This window comes from Oreochromis niloticus, linkage group LG15 (assembly GCF_001858045.2).
Source record: "Oreochromis niloticus isolate F11D_XX linkage group LG15, O_niloticus_UMD_NMBU, whole genome shotgun sequence".
NCBI classification, from domain to species: domain Eukaryota; kingdom Metazoa; phylum Chordata; class Actinopteri; order Cichliformes; family Cichlidae; genus Oreochromis; species Oreochromis niloticus.
In genome coordinates this window covers 22,695,540-22,716,223 of record NC_031980.2, presented here as the reverse complement: position 1 = coordinate 22,716,223, position 20,684 = coordinate 22,695,540, and the positions used below count along the sequence as shown (strand labels likewise).

Sequence of the window (20,684 nt, the reverse complement as noted above, 5' to 3'; positions counted from 1 at the left end):
CATCAAAGCGACACTGCCACACCTTTTTCACTCATCAAAGATGTGGACGGTGATTCAGAGGTATGGAAACACGTTAAAAAAACGGCTGATACTGAAAACTAGACAGTCCAGTTAAAATGAAACACATGAAACAACAAAAACTTGTCCGGTGACAATACAGTATGACCGTTTCTGTTTTTTTAACTTTCAGTAGCTGAAGTGGACCATTTTTTACCCGTTGAATACGTTTGACTTTACTGTCTAAGCCGTCCATCATCTTGAAGTGTCACTAAAATCAGCGTCATTATCATTTGAACTCTTGAAAGGAGTCGACTTTTATGTGCAACAGGAAGTGATGTGTCTTATTTACAGTGTTTTTTAGAGTGAACTAAGGAAGGGAAACTGGGTCAGTAAGACAGTTAGATACCAGTAAGACCAGTACGTACGCAAACTCAAATTTAAGACCGTCCAGTCCCCGTTTGACCGACAGGTGGATCCTGGGAAGTTTGTTATGGAAACACGGCTACAATGTGCACTTAGCAGCAAGGAAAACAAAACACGTTGAGGAAGTAATAGATGATTCATTTAAACAGCATAAAATAAAGAGTGAAGGGGAAGTGAGCATGATAAATGTGAGGTGGAACAGATGAGTGTTCAGATTATCATATAGGATGTAGACCGTGACCTGATTTGGATCCCATAATCAGGGAAAGTAAGAACAGAACGTAAACCTCTGGACGGAGGCCGTTTGTCTTTCGTGGCCATTACAAGTCGCTGCTCACTCTTCTTCTTTGTTAATGGGGAATATTAATTTCCTGTATTCCATCTTTACTGCATTAATATTTGATGATTAAATATGGCCGGGAGCGTCTCAGGCTCATCGCCAGCAAGGCTCTGTCTCAGTCTTGGTTTACATTCAGTTTCCCAAAAAGTATTTTATTTGTCTCTTTTATTGTAACATTTGTCTTTTGCTTTTTGTCTTCCTCTGTGTGTTTTCTTTGGTCAGTTAATCAAGATAAACCCTTGAAATGTCTTCTGTTCCAATATCTCACTTGCTCCCTTGGAATTATTCTCTATCATGGGTTTCTTCCTCTCGGCTCCATCCGTCGGGCTTAAGCCTGTTTCAGGCTGACTGTTGCCAACAGGATCCCAGGACTTTACTTCCTTTTCTCCCCATGAGTGACGAGGCATGATGTGGATCCAGCCAAAAACTCTAAAACTGGGAGTTGTCAACCCAGCAACAGTTGTTCAAACAAGTGATATCCCACAGCCAGTTGTGGGTGGATTTAGCCAAAGAGAGCTCAGCTCTGAAGTGGAATTATTTGTGTATGTTGCTTTTCGTCTGTCCACAATAGTCACCAAACAAGTTATTACTTTCTTTGATTTATAATGCTATCTTAGACCACATTTACAAACATATGTTGAATCCATATATTAACACATATATTTTACACTCAATCACATATTTGTGTCTTTGTTTGTCTTTTCGCAAATTCGTGTTGGTTTTTCAGGTGCAGGAAAACCAGAAGCTGTATAGTAACTGTCAAAGATACCACAATGAAAAATAGAGCAAAGCATGAGTGCAGACAGGCCACGAGGTCAAGCTAAGCCACAATCCTGCCAGATTAGTTCATCTCAGTGTCAGCCCTCATGCGCTGGTAGCTTAGCTCATGCCCGTCTATGCATCTGATTGGCTCATACAGAGTACTGCCTTCAGTTGTTGCATCCCTGCAAGCCACTTTTCAACCCACCTCCTCTTACTGCTTTTCATTTCCTCCGTGTCTGACTAAGTCACTGTCATGCCTGTTGTCGTTGATGCCTCCTCTGGAATGTGTGGGGGACACGTTCCTGCTTTCTCTGCCCATCGTTCCATGTTTGCACACGACAAAGTGAGCAGGCCCGAAAACAGGGCCGTACTACTACAACTAGTATTATGCAGACTACTTTAACAGTTTCACTACAAATATAATGCATTTGCTATCTCACATTTATGAATTCCAATATTCCAATAAAGTTGCGCTCAGGGCGCTCTCTCGCTTGTATAGATTACTGCTGTTTCATGCCGTTTTCACACTTCCAATGACGAATCAATGGTTACACGTCTTTTTCAGTGAAGCAACTTGTCGATGAATGACGGGCATGACGCACTACAAATGAAATGTGAGCGGACCAATGATGCATTAAGTGACTTGCAGCTGGCAGTGTAGCTGCTGATGGCTGTTTTTTTCTTCAACTTTGTGGCTCGTATGCGGATTACTCCATCCATCCATCCATCCGTCCATCCATCCAATTCAATTTTACTGGGTGAACTGAAAGGTGGGGTAAACCCTGGACAGGCCACCAATTTGTCACAGGGCTAACACATAGAGATGAACAACCAATCACTCACATTCACACTCATGACCAATTTAACACACACTTGGCTTTGGACTGTGGAAGCAAGAAGAGAAGCCAGGGTTGGTGGATTTGGATCTTAACAGTTGCAGAGATTACTTTTGCATCATTTCTGTAATTTTGTACTGGACATTGTGTGTGGTTGTGCCTTCTGGCTTTTGGAAGAATTAAAGGTGTCTAATATCCAATCATTCGCTTTTGCACAAACACTTCTTTTGGGTAATGTCTAAAAAGGTCAGGGCTGCAGTGCAAACAGCTCATAATATGTGTACGCAGTGCAAATTACTCACTTGGATCATTTACCACGCCATCAGCTGTCTAGTGTACGCACACCCTCACCTCCTTCTCCACTTTCCACAGCTTTAAACATCGACCAAAACGAAAGATATCCTGAAGCAGCATTTCACACACATTAATGTGCACAGACATGCGCACACACACACACACACACACACACACACACACACACACACACACACATACAGGCATGCAAACAATTAAGACTGCCTGCAAGTGCCCACATGCAGAGGACACACACACACACACACACATACATACGTGTATAGACAACAAAGAGCAGCCAGCATCTTAGGAAGTAGAGCAGAGAAAATGCAGGGCTGTTCTTTCCACAGCAGAGCTTCCCCACAGCAAAGCACCATGGGAAATATGGCATGGTCACAACAACAGGGTGCTTCCCTTCCCGACACTTGGGAGACCCGCATGAGCGAGCGTCTTGTACTTTCTACCTTTAATTTGGATTCTTAAATGTTGCATTTGACATGTTTTTTTCACAAAGGTTTTCAATATTTGATAAATTATCAATATTGTTTTTCACTTTGATTTTTTTTGTTAATAATATTTTCTTTTATAAAAATGCCACGCAGATAAAACCTCTCTTAGCTCAACACAGAGGAAGAGGGAGTGAGAGAGGCACCACTTTAGCCTCTAAGCCATGGGGGACCCAGTAGAGTGTTATGCAACTTAGCCATGCCAACACACACACACACACACACACACACACACACACACACACACACACACACACACACACACACACAGGCCAGCTGTCCCTGATTCCAGCAGTGAAAACTATCTCTATGTCTATTTGTCTATCTCTGCTTCCCTGTCTTTCCATCCCTTCCTCTCACTATCTCTCCATCCATCTCTCTCTGTCAATTTGTCAACCCTTCTCTAATACACTGCCAAAAGTATGTGGACACCCCTTTCAAGCTTGGATCAAGTCTCTTAGTTTAGTAAACCTCAATGCCACAGCACACAGAGGTATTTTATACTATTTGATTTGGTTGGTTGGATGTATTTTCTCCTGCTCTGCCATAACATCAAAATTCCTGCAGCCAGGATAAAAAAAAGCAAAAGGTGACATCACAGTTCCTATGTCCATCTGTTATATACAGTCTATTTTCTTGACTGGAAAGCACTTTAGGCTAATTCCCGTTGTGATTTAACTTGATATAGGATTAACATTTGTGTGTCCACATACTTTTGGCCTTGAAACCCTTTGTCTAATCTTTCCGTCTCCCTTCAGTACTTCTCTCATCTCTTTAGTCCCATTTCTTCCATCACTTCACACCGTCCCTCTTTCTCTCTCTCACCATGTCAGCCTACAGAGTTTCATGTTGCCTGTGGCACCTGTCGCCCCGTGGGGGTGACACAATGTGCGCACACTCACAAACACACACACACACACACACACACGGGGTTCAACTTACTCGAAAAGGTGGTATTCATTATTAGAAGTCTTGCAGTGTGTATAGGGGGCTTCCCAAGCATAACAAGCACACACACACACACACACACACACACACACACACACACACACACACACACACACCTACAGACAGACAAGTACCCATTGCCAACAACCTTCCCAGCAGGGCAAATGAAGACTAAGCACAACCCTTCGAGTTCACCCTCATTAGGAGACTGTTGCCTGCGTCTCAAACACACACACACACACAGCAGTGGCCGGCTGCACAGGTACAGCAGACAAAAGCGACTGACGTCAGCTCTTAAAGGTTACCATAAACCTCCCTTGGTGAAAAACACAGTGTTTACCCCAAACTTCTGTTCATTAAAGCCAAACCTCAAAACACAAAGGTTATCCCTGACTTTAATTACAGAAAATCAACACAAAACTCAAATCACCCCACATACCCGCATTTCAGAGGTCACACCTGTGACGCAGTGCCTTGATGGAAACAGTATGACAGATATAAAAATGAAAAGGAAGACTTCATCACTACGCAAGCAAATTTTTCCTTACAATGCAGTCAACAACCGGTTGTTGGAGAATGGTAAATTTGGTAAAACTACTTGATTTTCAGATAAAAGACCAGACCTTTCTTTAGCTCTTCCATTAGTTTCTGTAGCTCTAAAAAAATGCCTGTCTTCTTAGAAAGAACATGGTTTCCTCTTCCCATCTAACAATAAATGTAATATCTGAAATTCTTAAAGGTTCTGCTGCCATTTAACATAATTTCCAACAAGCTCTCACCATTGCTATTTTTTCAGAGTCTCATGGGAGCTGTATCTGGTTTATACAGTTATTCTTTAGGTAACAATTCAGGCTCTTGAAAACATGTCTAATTGTATTCATTATTGTGAGAGTAATCGCTCAGTTATCTGCGTCACTATGTAGAATAGGTAGGTAAGCAATAAGATTTTTAATAAGGAAAACTGGTCCCAGTGGTGAGCAAAGGAGGAACTGCATTCATGGAAATGCAATTTGGAAACCAGCAGCCATCATGTGATAGATATTTAGCTTCAGATTGAACAGAAAATCTTGCTCTGGCTACAAAAAATAGCCATTGCTCCAACTCACTAATAGGTCCCCAAATTGTAATAATAATAATGACATTTAAATCTGGAGCATAAATCTGGTAACTGTAATAATCCAGGATTGGATAAAGTCTGCCCAGAATTATGTGTGAAGGTGCTAGTACAGTGTGTAGTATAGCACAGTATATGAGGGGATCACCGATATGCTGAAAGGCTACTGCGAGGGCCTGGGTTTAAGTTTCCCCCGGCGCATTTCCTGCTAGTAACTTTTGTGTATTTTTGACATATTTTGATAATGTGAATTGTAATTACACAGAAAAATTCTACAATATGATTTAAGATTTTAAATCACCTTTTCAGGATGGTTTAGCGTGGGAAAGTCTGGGAACTTTAGTTCAATGAACCAGAGTTTGCCCACTTGCAGAATAGCTGCCTGAATTGAAAATATGGCTTCTCACAAATGACCCCGAGTTAGCCTAAATGCTACTGGTATGAGTCCCCTAACACGCAGACAACCTGGCTTTCACAAACAGGTCAAAGCAAGCTAACATCTGAAACCTCTTTTTAAAATGCATCCAGAATATTCTGCACAATTTTAGCTGAACCTTAGTGACAGCCATCTGTCTGTCTGTTTGTATTTCTGTCTGTTCAGCTATTTGTCTCTCTGCATGTCATCCGGCCCAGGCTTGCCCCACGATGCTAAAATTATTCGGGCTGTCCCCGTGGACGCTCCAGATATGTGCTTGTTTCACAGAAGCCTCTTTGAGACATCAGGGGTATCCAGTCTAGTGTTACACAAGTAAACCATGCCAGTCACATAAAAAGTCTGTGATAAATAGCAGCATGACAGGACCAGGAGGGCAGAGCTGTCCATCACGGTTGACTGAGTCAGAATAACTGACAGGCTTCAATACGCAGGTCACTTTCACATGTAAAGACAAAAAAAATCAGACCGCATGTGGCAGTTGGGGTCTTAAGAGGAATGTAATCAAGGTTTTAAATAAAGAGTCTCTCCAAGACAAGATGAATTTTCAAATTAGTTCCCCAATTCTTAGTTAATTTCAGTCCAATTTTAGTAAAGTCTTTTTCTGCATCATGCCAATTCCCCGATGCCTTTTATAGCATTGATAAAACAGCTCGTGTCCTTTTTCCAGATGGGTTTCATCTGTGTGTGTTTACCCATGAGTTTCATTGTGTACCTGTGAGTTGTCATGGAAATGTGGGGGGAACATTTTGTAATGAGATCCTGTGAGGTGGGACACACTTATCAGCAACAGTCCAAGCTAAAGAAGTGAAATGTTCAGCTTGCTTATTTAGAGCCACACCACCTTCTGACTTCCTGCATCACAAACCCCAAAAAATGCATAGTAATCAAAAACAACCAAAGGTAATGCTACCATGAAAGCATTAGGCTTGAATAAGGTAAATTTCCAGCTCAGTTACTGGCAAAGGAAGTGCTTTTCAGACTTAAATGACCCAATTTGGCTGCATTTTGGATCAATTGTTGTTAAATAATGAAACAGTATATGTCATGTGCTTTAATTCATTTGAGGTTATATTTGATAGATCTGCTAAGGACCAAATTATCTTTATTATGTCCTGATATGTAAAACCTTTGATTTTAAAGAGGGTGTACTTTCTTTTTACTGTGACTGAACAATTAATATGATGTTTATAATGTGTCTGCAGTATAAAGAATTGTGTTGTGGTCATTGTGATAAAGACACGTAACGGTAGACGAAAAAAAACTTCCATTAAAAGCAAGTATTGAAAAGTCTTATGTGTGTATTATAAGTTAGGTGGAGAAGATTGAGTTTGATACCTTCTAAAACATGAAAGTTATGGCACTTTCAGCTTAGAGGGTATTTAAATTTTTTACACTTCTACAGTTTCAAATGGATCTACTAAGAAGTAGTTTGTTAAGAAACTCTTGCCTTCTCTTCCCCTGTGCTGACAGGAGGAGAAGCTGCCAGGCTGGCTCTGTGTGTGCTTGTGTCAGTCAGTCAGCCAGTGGTTCGTTAACTAATTAGTGAGCTCGTTTATCTCATTAGGCTCTGATTGATCTGCCAGCTGATGGACTGGCAACTGAGCGCCCCTGTGTGTGTCTGTTGTACGTCAGACGGAGCGTGCTAATCGATATTAACAACACTGGGAAGAGTTTAATTGTTACGCAACCTCATTATCTGGCAGCGACTGCACAGAGGGGGGGAGGAAGGATTCCTGTGTTACACCAATGTCAGCAGAAGGGCAGACTTCCTGTTACTGGCAGGAAATTAGCTTAGGTAGCACGACTAGCTGGCTGCCGGATGATATCTGAATGCCAGGATGCACACCAACACACATTTACATGGGCAGCTAGTGTTACTGTGTTTCACTGGAAGAGTGGAGGCCATGTTTAGGACTTTTGCTTAGTATTAATCATTTAAAGAACAAACTAGTCACCATGAAACTTTATCAAAAAAAATGAACATCCTTTGAATCTCACTCCTCAAAAATGGCAAATGCTCTGATATATATACCTGCCCCACTCTGAGCCTGGTTCTACAAGCGGTTTCCTCCTATTAAAAGGGAGTTTTTCCTTCCCACTGTCGCCAAGTGCTTGCTTATAAGAATTCGTCTGAATGTTGGGGCTTTTTTGTATTATTATTAGGTCCTTACCGTACAATATAGAACACCCACATGCGACTGTTGTTGCTTGTTGGTGCTATATATTAAAAAAAAAAAAAGAATTAAACTGAATTTAATGTAATTGAATTACTGATGAGTAATCCCAGTCCCATGAAAATGAAAATAAAAAAGTAAATAGTTTCTCATGTACTTCAGTATCCCCGATTGCCAAAACCTGGGAGAACAATGTTCTCAAACTGCCTACTTTGACAGCATGAAGTTGGGTGTACTTCAAAGCGCATCAAAGGGTTAACTTTCATATTGTTGTTACATTTGTAGCTAAAACAATACCTCTCACGTCATTTTCACTTTACTATTACCCTTTTTTTCTACCTTTTACACTTTCAAATGTGCACACAACAACAAAGCGATTTTCTTTTCTGTCTTTGTGACTTCCTTTGTACCCTTTCCGTCATGTATGTCAATTCTCCTAACACAACATTCATTTCTGTCTCAGTTTTTTCTGAATTTATTTTTGGCTTTTGCCTTTTTTAAATAGCAACAATTATAGAGAAGACAGGAAGGTGGGGAGAGAGAGTGGGAGGCTGACATACAGGAAAGGGTTCAGCCTACGGGTCCTGCGCTACACCAAGTGAGCTATGAGGCACCTGGTTGTCTCAGAATTTGATAGATTTTCTTTGTGTAGAGATTAGATGTTATGAACGAGTTTGTTTTTCCATTTTAGCTGCTTCTGTTTGCCAGCCTCACTATGACTTACTTCCTCCCAGAAGTTAAAGAATGGAAACAAACAAATAAATGTGCAGCATAGCCAGCTGACGAGTCACTGGCTACTTCCCGACAAATACAAATTTAAAACAAGTTGTTTACCACCAAAGTACAGATTCTGGCAACCCGGAAAACTTAAAGCATGTCAGGAAAGCTTAATTAAAGGTGGTGTGGGAATGTTTTATTTTGTTGTTTTTCTTATAAGAGGGAATGCCACACATTCCCACCTGGGAGCTGCCAGTATAACCACAGCTTTGCTCAACTGGGAGCTCTAGCGGGGCAGGCTTTTGACCTTAGAGTGTAAAGCTTGGCTGGCTGCTGCTGCTGATCTTTACAGAACTGAAAATAGAGTCAAATGAAATAGCCAAGTGTGGCCTGATCTGTGGTATGTTAGCAGCAGTGCTGGGATCTTAATGGGAAAACATTGCTCTTTCTTAATAAATCAGTCTGCACCACATTTCCTGTTTAACGCCATTTCTTAAGTCTGTACATGTCAACCACAGTTTACATGTTCACTACTTCCAAGAAAAATAAACCTACAAGATGGTTTTACGCTGATGCAATGTAGAGGAAAAGCAGTCATACTTTCATGCATTTGTCAACCTGACAGTTATTACAAAGCTGCAGTCACAGAAAAAAAGTAGAGCTCTACACGAATATTTCAGGCAAAAAAAGAAAATCAAAAGCCCTGAAAGTGTACTTACATGCATCCACCAAATCAATAATTATTAGTGACTTTCTTTCTTTCTTTTCATTCTGTTTATTTTGTAGCCTTTTTTAGCTTGCTCGTGTGAACTCTGCTCCAAAGCCTTAAAATTCCCACAAGATTTGAAGGCAGCATGAGGCAAGCGAGTTCATGCTTTTGAGGAGACAAATAAAAATGTGGTGAAAGGGGCAGTTTTAACATCAGATTCCGTTTAATTGTCACAGACAGTAAACCTCAGTTCTGAACTGCATTATGGGAAATGTAGGACACTGCAGGACAAAATAAAAGGCGAGCTATCTCAGACCCTTCTAGATTAAATTTTGGCATTTCCTTTCTTGCTCTGTCCCTCATGAGTCAGTCAAGCTTTAGTTCCCAAGTTTCCCTTTCATGAGGTTAATCTGAACAATAATCTTGAGCAACCGTTCAAGACAAATCTTTGGTAGTAAAGCACCTGAAGGAGTACAAGTCAGCAAAAAAGCTGACCTTGTTTGACGGATGATCTGATATCGTCGTGTTGGTGTTGTTCCCAGATCATCATGAAAATGTTGTTCCAGGTTCAACATTGCAAGTGACCAATCACATTGTTGTGACGTTAGTGCATTTATGAAATTCCAATGTTGCAAGGACAATATCAATTCTGCTTACCGTTTATTAAAGGGTTAGGATTAGGGTCAGGGTCTGTTGATCTGCGGACAGAGGCGGTTTCTCGCAGCTTAACTACATTTTTTTGTTTTATGGTTTTTCCCGAAGTCGCAAAAGTATGATGTCACAACATTCTCATTGGTCACTTGCAATGTTGATCCTGGAACAGTATGATGATCTGGGAACAACACCAACACGACGATATCAGATCGTGCTTGTTTGACAGCGACATCTAATGAAATGTCTGCAGTCCTTCCCTCCATTATTTTCTGTATCCTGAGTGTGCAGGCAGCAGGGGCATTCCTGATGAAGTGCATCGATGAGGTGAACCCAGGTAGAAAGCCATTAACCTTTATTGATCCTCTTATTCTACTTAGATCAATGGCAGAGGAGGAAATGGAGAAGAGAGAGAAGTACACAAGTCAAAGGACCAGCTTTCAAACTGTACTCTGGTAAGATGACACTGATAAAAAAAACATATAAGCAGCTCAAAACAGTCCTTTGATACTGAGCTGTAATATACTCTGGAGATTCACGCACACACACACACACACACACAGACTGACACACACACACTCTTTTGATTCTGACTGCCCGTTCACCTTTAGCTTTCCCTCTGACGTAACAACTCAGGGAGGGCAAGGGGAGGCCACATTGCAAAAATCTGGCTTACCTTACGTACACACCCACTCACACATACACAGACACACAAAGACACACGCTCACAGCTTTCTGCATTGCCAATGCACCATTCAGCATCAAATATGCATCAAATTATATAAGAGAGCCTCTTATGTAACAGACTCTATCCCCTTCTCTACCCCAGCATGTGTGTGTGTGTGTGTTTTCATGCTGAGGTCTATGGCTAATGAAGCCATCTTTGCAGGGGCAAAACACAGAAACGGAGGGCAGAAAGGAGGAGGAGGAGGAGGAGGAGAGCAGAGCTAAATATAACTCTTCTGGCCCTGAGCAGCATCTGAGAAACAGGAAGAAAGGAGCGGAGGGAAGATGTAGAGACAAAAAATGATCGCAGTGGAGATAAGAGACGAGAAAAGACAAATTCTACATAAAGTTGAAGATTTAAAGATACAGAACAAAATAACTGTTTTCCAACAATCTTCCAATATTTTGTCATATTTTGTCATATACGTGCACCTGACTGCTTTCCAGTAATTTCCCAACCTACTGTTCCAGAGCCAACCTGCTTCTCTAAACAAAACTCTCTCCAAATAAAGTCTATTCTTTCGTTGTGACCACATGTCATCAGAGGGGGTTATTTTGTATGTTTCCACTTTCCCTCAAGTGCAGGTTAGGACAAACCTGGAGACTCACTCAAAGTGGACAAACTACACGTAAACACTTGGTTGTTTTTGACTCTCGGGAAAGAGCAGGAACTGTGCAGTCATGAGACAAAAAACAACTTTGCTGTTGTTGATATGCCCAAAGTCAACAGGGCAGGTGGGAAACCTTCAGTTTCTCTCGAATTCTTCAGCTCAGATCATCAAGCAGCCTTTCTTTCAACACACACTCACACCGCCTAAGAAAAGCATCACCACACACACAGACAGAAACACTTACAGCAACGCAGTCTCCCGCCACATACTGTAGCAGCCTCTCTGCCCGCCGCTGGAATCCACAGCTCTGACATTTCTGCCCGCCACAAACCCAACTGGAAACCTTTAACGGCCTGAGGTCAGCCTGAGAGAGAGATGGAGATAAATTACAGTGTTTGGTTTGGTGAGGAGGCCAGAAACAGTGACTGGGAGTGTGACTGGGTTCATGAGCAGCAACTTCGTCCCTGTATGTGCCTTTATATGTACATGTTCATGTGCAAATGCGTGTCAGGGTGTATGCATGTATTCATGTAGAAATAAATGATGTGTTGATTTTATTTAATGTGCATGTTTTTTCTGTCTTTGTACATGGAATTGAGAGTATTTGCATCCATTTCTGCAACATACAACCAGTTATTTCCCTAAATCTTCAACAAATAAAGCAGCCAAATAAAGACACTCACAGGCAACTATGTTAGGTACATAGGCTCACCCATTTGTTAACGTAAATGTCTAACCTGCCAATAACATGGCAGCAGCTCAATAACTTTGTGCATGTAGACACGGTCAAGTCAAACTGCAGAAGTCCAAACCGAGCATCGGAATGAGGAAGAAACGGTGATTTAAGTGACTTTGGAAGTGGAATGGCTGTTGGTTGCAGACCTGCTGGTCTGAGTATTTCACAAACTGCTGAACTACTCGAGTTCCCTGCACAACCTTCTCTAGCGTTCACAGAGAATGGCCCGAAACAGTGAAAATAACCAGTGAGCTGCTTCAAGCTGATAGGAAAGCAAATCAATTTCTGCCACAACATTCGGATGGTAGGGTCAGAATTTGGTGTAAACAACATGAAAGTATTGATCCATCCTGTATTGTATCAACAAATGAGGGTGGCGGTGTAATGATGTGGAGAATATTTGGTTTGAATATAGTTGGGCGTCCTTTAAATGCCACAGCCTGAGCATTGTTCCCGACCATATCCGTCCATTTATAGCCACATTGTACCCGTCTTCTGATGCCACAAATCTCAAATCATCTCATACTGGTTTTTGAACATGAGAATGAGCTCGCTGTACTCAAACGGCCTCTGCAGTAACTAGATCTCAATCCAATAGAGCAACTTTGGGATGAGATGGAATGGGAAATTGGCGTCACGGACACAGACGACAAATCTGTGATGATATCATTTTGGTCCATTTCTATAAGGACCAAATCCTTATTAAGTCACAAAGCATTAACGGCAAAAGGGGATTCAACCAGGTGAGTATAGTAGTCCAGTATGTGAATTTACATTATGGCACCTTCCCACATTAGTACATGACATCGTTTCCTTGTCTTGTGCTGCTAATTAACATGTTCTAAGTGAGCACCAGCCACACAAAAATGTGCTCTGTAGTGTGAATCTGGGCCTCCATTTAAATTAGATTCACTATTCTAGGATTTCAGATTATATTATTAGTCTTAGTTAATTATTCATGGCTTTGTGTTGTTTTTCCTCAACAGACTACCTCACCGTTGTTTGTCCAGCATTCTGTTTAAGGCTCTAGAGTTACAGGATCTGCAAGATGTGCTGGTATCCATGACTTAAATGTTCACTCTTTGGTGAGGTTTATTCACATTTACTGCGTTCTTTCATTATTGATTTTAAGTGTGTCGCACTTTCTTGTTCTTACTTACATGTTTAACTCACCTAACCAGGAGAAATATTAAGATATCAAACTGACTTAATGGTCCTAAATGCAAATAGATCACCTCTTCGTCTTCACTGAATTGAAAATTGACACAGCTTAGCTTATACTTCTATATTCACAAATGTGAAACACTTTAAAATATCCCCTAACTCTAATACTTCCCCATAATGTGCTTTACTTTCATGCCAACAATCACACTTTCTGTAGGAACGTCACTAAATTTACATTTTTTTTTTGAAAAACAGGACTTATCTGAACATATTTGCATAGATATTTCTGGCCCTCAGTTGAATGTCTCTGTGTTTAATATCCAGTGGGAATTAGAGAGATGAAGGACAAATTTTACTGATGACACTAAGGTAGTCCAACGCGAAATCGCACGCATGCACGCGCACACACAAGACGCCTGACAGCTGCTTCTGATCATCCTATGTAGTTTAAGTTCAGAGAGAGGTCTAATATCACCCAGCTGTCAGACAAATCCTGTCACTGACACCGTTTGTGCGTCTGAGTGTGGAAAACACATTAGGCACAGATACGTTCAAAACTAACAGTGGAGATATCTGAGCGTCTTTTAATTTCGCCTCGTGCCTCGTCACTTAAAAGCCTGAAACTGAAAAGAGAGCCTGGAGAGAGACCTTACCACTGACAGCCGAAAAGAAAAAGGAGGATCTGTTTTGGATTTTGGGGTTTCTGTCGGTGCATTAGGATGAAAGAGGAGCTGAGGGAAAAGAGGAAAAGAAAGGACAAGGGAGGAAAAGTTAGTCAGAGAATGAGGGAAAACAAGTGGAGAAGCGAGGGAAAAGAGAGCAGATTAAAGGGAAAGGAGCTGGAAGGAAGAAGTTGAAAAGAGAGAAGGAAGGGGGAAAACAGGAGATGGAGGGAGAAAAGGAGAAATAAATAGAGGAGGAGGAAAGGAGGAAGAAAAGGGAGAGGAGCACATCACAGGAGAGACAAACAGGAGACCAACGAGTTGAGACAGGACAAGAACAGAGGAGAGGAGATGAGAAGAGAGTGGGGAGGAAAGGACAGGGAGGAGAGGAAAGGGTGATGAAAGGGAGGAGAGGACTGCATCCAGAGACAGATAGACAGAGCTTTGAAGAGGCGGAGGAGGAGGCGGCAGAGGAGGAGGAGGGGGGATAGACTGGGATCAGAGTGAGTGAAGGATGAAACAGAAGGCAAAAGGACTGAGTGGTTGAAAGAAGGGAGACGCCTGGATGGAGGGATGGACGGGTTGTGGAAAAACAGTGAGCAAACCACTCAGAGTGATAAAAGGAGAAATGGAGCTGGACAACAAGAGGGGTGAAGCTGAAATGTGAAGGGAGAGAGAAAAGAAGAAGTTTTGTTTTTTCGAGAAGTCTGACGCGTTTTAGTTACATTTTCTGTAAAAATTTGCACAAAACTTTAGTCGGAAAAGAGAAATTTGCAGTACCGGAGGATCATTTATAAAGGCAGGCGGACAAAAACACAGTCTGGGAGTTTGTGGTAAAGTGGAGGGCTCTGTACTGCATTGGCGGTAATAGGATGTGACAATTTTGCATAAACATATGCAAAATATTCCGACTTTTTTTAGAACTTAAACCTTAGTGAGGAAAAGTTAGACACAGACCATGTGGATTTATCGTCAAACAGTAATGAGTAGCGTGCACACTAGAGGGAACATTTAAATTTAGCTGTCGTGCCATGTCCATCTATCCATCCATTCCCATAACTGCTTATCTAACTTAGAGCTACCGACAGGGTGGATTTCTCCCAGCTGGACAGGTCATGAGTCCATCACTGGGCTCAGACAATGCCCGGTTACAACACAGGGTCTGCTTTGACATGATAAAAAAAATGTCGCACTATGTTCTGAAATGAAACACAGCTGTCATCAGAAATGCGTCTGAGAAAGTCATCGCTATACATGTGAGAAAGAGTTAATCATTTATTCCTGAACTTCATGGCAACAAACTCCACCTGTTTACTGACAACATTTTACTGTAATGCTGATGCTGTGGTGTGTTCAGGGTAAAGAGAGAGTGAGGGTGGAGAGTGCTGGGAGAGCAGCTGACATGGAGGTGAGTGACACATAAGAGCATTGATATTGATAGTTAAAGGGGGGAAAAACAGCAATATATTACAAAACACTATTAGAGATTATTGTCTTACACAATATTTTGGAACTGGATTTCATATTTTGACTTATAATTACTGCACTCAGACCCACTTCACTCTGATTAGTAAGATGTGTGTAAGTCACTAAATTCCATCTTTTATTATCTCAATAATCTACTGATTGTCTAAAACATAGCAACACACAGAAAGTGACTTGAGAAAATACTGTGACATTGTGTTATACATACTCGTGTCAAAATGTATATATCTATTGACACATGGGTCTAGAATTTATTAACATGTGTGGCTATTCTTCATGCACTGTATGCATGTGAATATAATCTGAATAAAGACCAATTAACACTTTTGCCTCCACACTATTGTCTTAAACTCACCAGTAACTCATGAATTACTAATCAGTCAAGACCTCGCATTATGTCAAACACTGATTGCTGGAATATTTCATCTTTAGTGGGGATAGTGTTAAAGGCCAATACGGATTATCATTTTACACATGTAAAGACATATAGATAGCCACATATATTATAATTTCATTTGTACATGGAGATGATAAATAAATCCACCAGGATTAACCCTTCAAGCTTTTTTCTTAACTCAACAGTTTCTGTCATATTTCAGGCCTGTTTATAGAACAAAATGATTCGGTTTGGATCTGATTTTAATGATGGTGGCCTCTCCCTATGCAGCTACTCTCAAAAAAGCCAGAAATGATTTTTAAGGTTGTAAAACTACGTCTTTATTGAAATATACCTAGTTCATCATTAAGGGGAGGCCGTCAGATGTTGTTTTCATGGGGGAAGATAAAGAAGGTAGTCACAAATGCACAAAAGAAATGAACAGTATTGAACAGTACTGAATCTCAATAGTAGGCTCAATGTGTTACATTTCTAGAGAAGCAGACGTCAGGTTTCAGCGTATGATTTCAGAGAGGTTTGTGGTTATGACTTAGCTATGACGTAGCTTTCCTGCTGAATCATAAATCACCTGTAAGCAGGCCATGTGTGGTAGCTCTGCTACTATTAGTTTGAATGTGCATGCAAATGCATTTTTGTTAACATTATATCTAGCCTGTTTAGTCTTCGCAAATAAATAGCCATGCTACATTTAAACTTGGTACCAGGAATATTGATAATATTCTATGGCACTGCAGGAAACCACAGTAACTGTTGCTACAAACTGCTGCTCAGCTTTAGTTTTATATGAGTGACTTTTGGGGGGTTGGGTAGTCTTTATATAACATCCAGAGAAAGTTCAAGTTTTTAAAATGCCTGGAGACTAATGTTCTTGATTTTAGTTTCCACAATGATGGAAGTTTATCCCATGAAGGTTTGAAAGGGTTTTAAGAGATAAAAAAGGGGTGAGGGTTTTTTTTGTGAACCTACAGAGGAATATTTAATCCGTTCACTGGAATTAAATTGTGAATAAAAAACTTATTTGAGCCTTTTCTTGGTTTGTTTTTTCTCTTTGTTATTACTTAAGTGGTGCCTTGCTCATAGGCATTTTAAGATGTGAAAAAGGGACACTTGTTTTACCAAGACTTAACCAGGAATTATACATAGAAACATACATATCTCCCTAGTTAAACACTTATGTCTGCTTTGAAGACATCAAAAACATTCAGCTGGAGCATATTTTCAGGTCGTGCCAGATTTACTTCGTCTTTGAAGCACTAATTCTTAGCCTGCCAGAGAGCTAACCATCGTTAGCATGTGCTAATCCCCCATCGCTTGACGTGCGAGAGGTGCGAGAGGTGCTAGCCAGCTGTGCTAGCTTTTAAGCTTTAATACTCTGAGAGTGAGTGAGTGAGCTAGCGTTGAGCTAATCGGTCTTAATGCCATGCATATGGAGATGGCTAGCTACTATAGCAGCAGCTAATCCTAGCGGCTACAGGAACAACCTCAATCCCTTCACTTTTACAGAATATGTCAATTTTAGCAACTGCAGCGTAAGATTAAGATTAAAGCAGGGGAATAAAAATAGTGCAAAGGAAAGACAAGAGATAGTAGGAGAGAAGATTGGGCGTGTTATTTTGAAAGCATGCACTTGCTCATGTTCATTTCTAAGGTTTATTTATAATAATTATGTCTGAACAAAAGTGCAGAGATAAATATAATTTTATACAAAGGGAGCTTAAAGACAAAAGATGGAGATGCAAAAGAAATAAGGACTCAAAAGGAAAACAAATGAGGAAGTGAGAGAGACGACCTATTCTGAGCTTTTCTCTAATCTTTCTGGGTTAAAGAGCAGCTAAATTACCAGTTTGAGACAAACACCAGAGGGTCTTTATTGTGCCAAGTTACAGTGTGAGGACAGGAAATGATGTCATGCTGGTGTGGGCACAGAAGAATCTTGGTAGCTCTTATCTTTAAGTGCATGTGTGCGCCTCTACAAGTGCTTCACACTGAAGCACCTGCTGCTCGCTTTCTCTCCCTCAGTCTCCAAAATCACAGCCTTCAGACGGACCCCTCCTCCTCCTCCTCTTCCATTTCCTCCCACTCCTCCTCCTTCCGTCCGTCACATGTTATAAGCCGGAGAGGCAGTGCACTGACATGGGCCACAATCTCTCTATTGCTCTCTGTGTTTCAGGCAGGAAGCCACCAAGTGGCACAGCAGAGGCGAGCCACCTGTTCCTCCCTGGCAGAGGAGATCATGGAGGGATGAAAAGATGAAGGGAGGGGGGGAGAAGCAAAGAGGAAGAGCAGAGGGATGGAGGAAAGGAGTGCAAGAGCAGAGGAAGATGGAAGGGAGGAGTAACAAATGTGGGAATTGCAGATCATTATAAACAATTTAGAACAAAGAAGCAAAAAAGGAAAAAAGAAACCAGGCAGAGAGGTAAAGAAAGGCAAAGGTAGAGAAAATGCTAAGAAGATAGAAGGGCAGCATAGTGAGGAACTGAAGGAGAAAGGATGAGGCAAAAGAGGAAACTGAGGACAGAGCAAGGGAAAGATAGAGCCATCAGGATAAGAGAAATTGGATGGAAAGTAGGAGAAAAAAGAAATTGGCTGAAGGTAAGAAAGCAGAGAGATTGATGGTAAGGCGAAGGGATGAAAGGAGTTAAAAGGGAAAATGAAAGATTACTAAAAATCAACTGGAAGCATAGACGGAGCGAAAGGATGTTGGAAGTGACAGGAGGCAACTCGAGGTGGAGAAAGCAGGGGACGGCTAATTACAATCCCTCCTCCCTCTCTCTTGACCTTGTCCTCTCTCCATTCATCACTCCAGCTCTTCCTCCCACAAACATCCTGTTATTTTTTCTGAACACCTCTTGAGCGGAGCAGTATCCACGTCACCCTGCAGGCCACGAGTGATGCTCCGACTCGATGGCAAAAGAAAAGGAGTCGTCCCTGACAGGGTTTAAACTGCACTCTGAAGGTCACCTTTGTGAATGAACAAATGACTTGTGTTCTGTTTACAGGAAGTTTAAAGATGCTTTCAGATTATAAACATGGGCAGTGACAGCACATATGTATCAGCACATATTCATAACACGATTTGATTGGTTAGCGGCAGCAGGGGTGCGATAAAGCAGAACTTTTTTCAATTCTTCAGTGCATACAAAGTGGAGCAGCAGGCATCATCCCATTCAAAGGATGAGTGGCAAGAAGGCGAAAGCCTGAAACCAGTATCTCTGAATAAATGTGAAGAAAAATGCAAAACCTGTGCAGTGCTGGCAACCGCCTGTCCAAACTGGCAACGGAGGTGAAGTGAAGACTGAAAGAAGGTGAAATAGTGTAAAACCACATGGATAGATTAATATATGCAGATATGTATGAACTAAATTTGATGGGTATAGTTTCTCTTTCTCTGACTCACACACTCACACACACACACATATATAGAGCATGTACAGGAAATGTGCAGGCTGCAAGCGCAACAAAGCTGTCATTTGCATGAGGAATGATGCGGAAGCGAAACTGAAGCTCTTTATTGTACCGCACTTTACTCAGACACACCACTATTACTCTCCCTCTCTATATATTTCTCTCTCTCTCCCTCACACACACACACACACACACACACACACACACTGCTTTCCATGCCATTTGAATGCACAAACAAAGAAGCCAGTGGACTTCTGGTTACATGGAGGAAATGGGAACCAAACTAACTGCTGTTGTCTCGGCAATATTCATATCCCACTAATGCTATTCAAATTCATCACTCTGTTATCTTACTCATGACCTGCACATACACACACACACACACGCACATGGATGAATGCACACACACACACACACACACACACACACACATCAGGAGGGCGACCACTCATTCTGACACAGTACACATGATCGTCAGTCTGCCCTCCACAAGTGTGTGTGTGTGTGTATCAGACTCGCTCTCCAATGCGATGCTGTCAAGGGCACAGCTTGCATCCGCTGTACCAAGCTGTGGTCACCATGGTAACAGAACATACACTTCTTCCTCTTCACCTCCTTCTCCGCCTTTTTTTTACAGTCTTTATCAGAACACACTATTTTGTCGGAGTGGACGGGTGTGTTTCTCTCACTTCCTCGTCTGCTTTAACCAATGACTCAACAGATGTGAAGCTCTCACTAGTTTGCTATCCATTACTGGTTTATCTGCTTACTTCCCAACTCACTGTTTATCACGGTGTCCATTTGGTTCTCTTTTTTTTAATTAAAATTTCCCTTTTATTATTTCACCTCACTTTTCTGGACTTTTTGTCACTTTATGTAGTCTTATGTAGACTAGGTAGCAAAGTGTGGCTAATATTAGCAGCACTGGTATCGGCAACCTTCATTCTTCGCATTTTAGCATCCTCACATCTGTGCAGAAGTTCATTGATTCATTGTACAACATAAAATCTTTACTTTCTGAACTGCTTGTCAGCCACTTTCCACCACAGAGAGATGGAGCAGGTTGCAGCCTTCTGTCAGGCCTGGAGTCCAGGCTAGTGGTGAGAAGTATCATGAAATGTCAGGAACAAAAGTTTATTTGTGTTGTAGATTAATAAAGCTAGCATGGAATCAACAGCTGTTTAATTTGAAAACTGCTGTTCCAGTTTTGACTACATTACAATCAACTTGTGCCAAGCAAACTATGACCCACTTTTCGTAATATGTGCAGAGAAATGTTCTCTACCTGTGCAAAAAAACGAATAAGCACATAAAATCACCACCAGATTTATGACATATACATAGCGGCCAGTTTTGTTCTTGCCACTGTGTTTATGTTCATATATCGGACTCATCCTAAATCAACGGGCTTGTGCTCACTGTCTGCAATCTGCAGAATAAACTCCAACTGAAGAAAATTAAATAATAATGTCTGAGGTGCAAGGGGGAAAGGGGGGAGCTTTCCAAAGTGTTTCCATGGAAGTGATGACCTTTAAAAAACTAAAAACTGATGCTCAGTCTAAAAAAGCGGGAATATTGTCTACCCTGA

The 20,684-nt window shown here is 41.3% G+C and overlaps 1 protein-coding gene across 2 annotated transcripts in view; it reads right to left on the bottom strand.

Annotated features, from left to right (window-relative positions):
• The window catches only part of hivep2a (HIVEP zinc finger 2a), a 117,671-nt gene that overhangs the window by 80,214 nt on the left and 16,773 nt on the right, over positions 1–20,684 (bottom strand). Inside the window, exon 3 of one of the 2 annotated variants that reach the window (XM_005452402.4) lies at positions 11,492–11,611. The exons of the other annotated variant lie outside the window; for it this stretch is intronic. The gene's annotated coding sequence lies outside the window, so the exon portion shown is untranslated. The remainder of the gene's footprint in view (positions 1–11,491; positions 11,612–20,684) is intronic. 2 annotated transcript variants of the gene reach the window in all.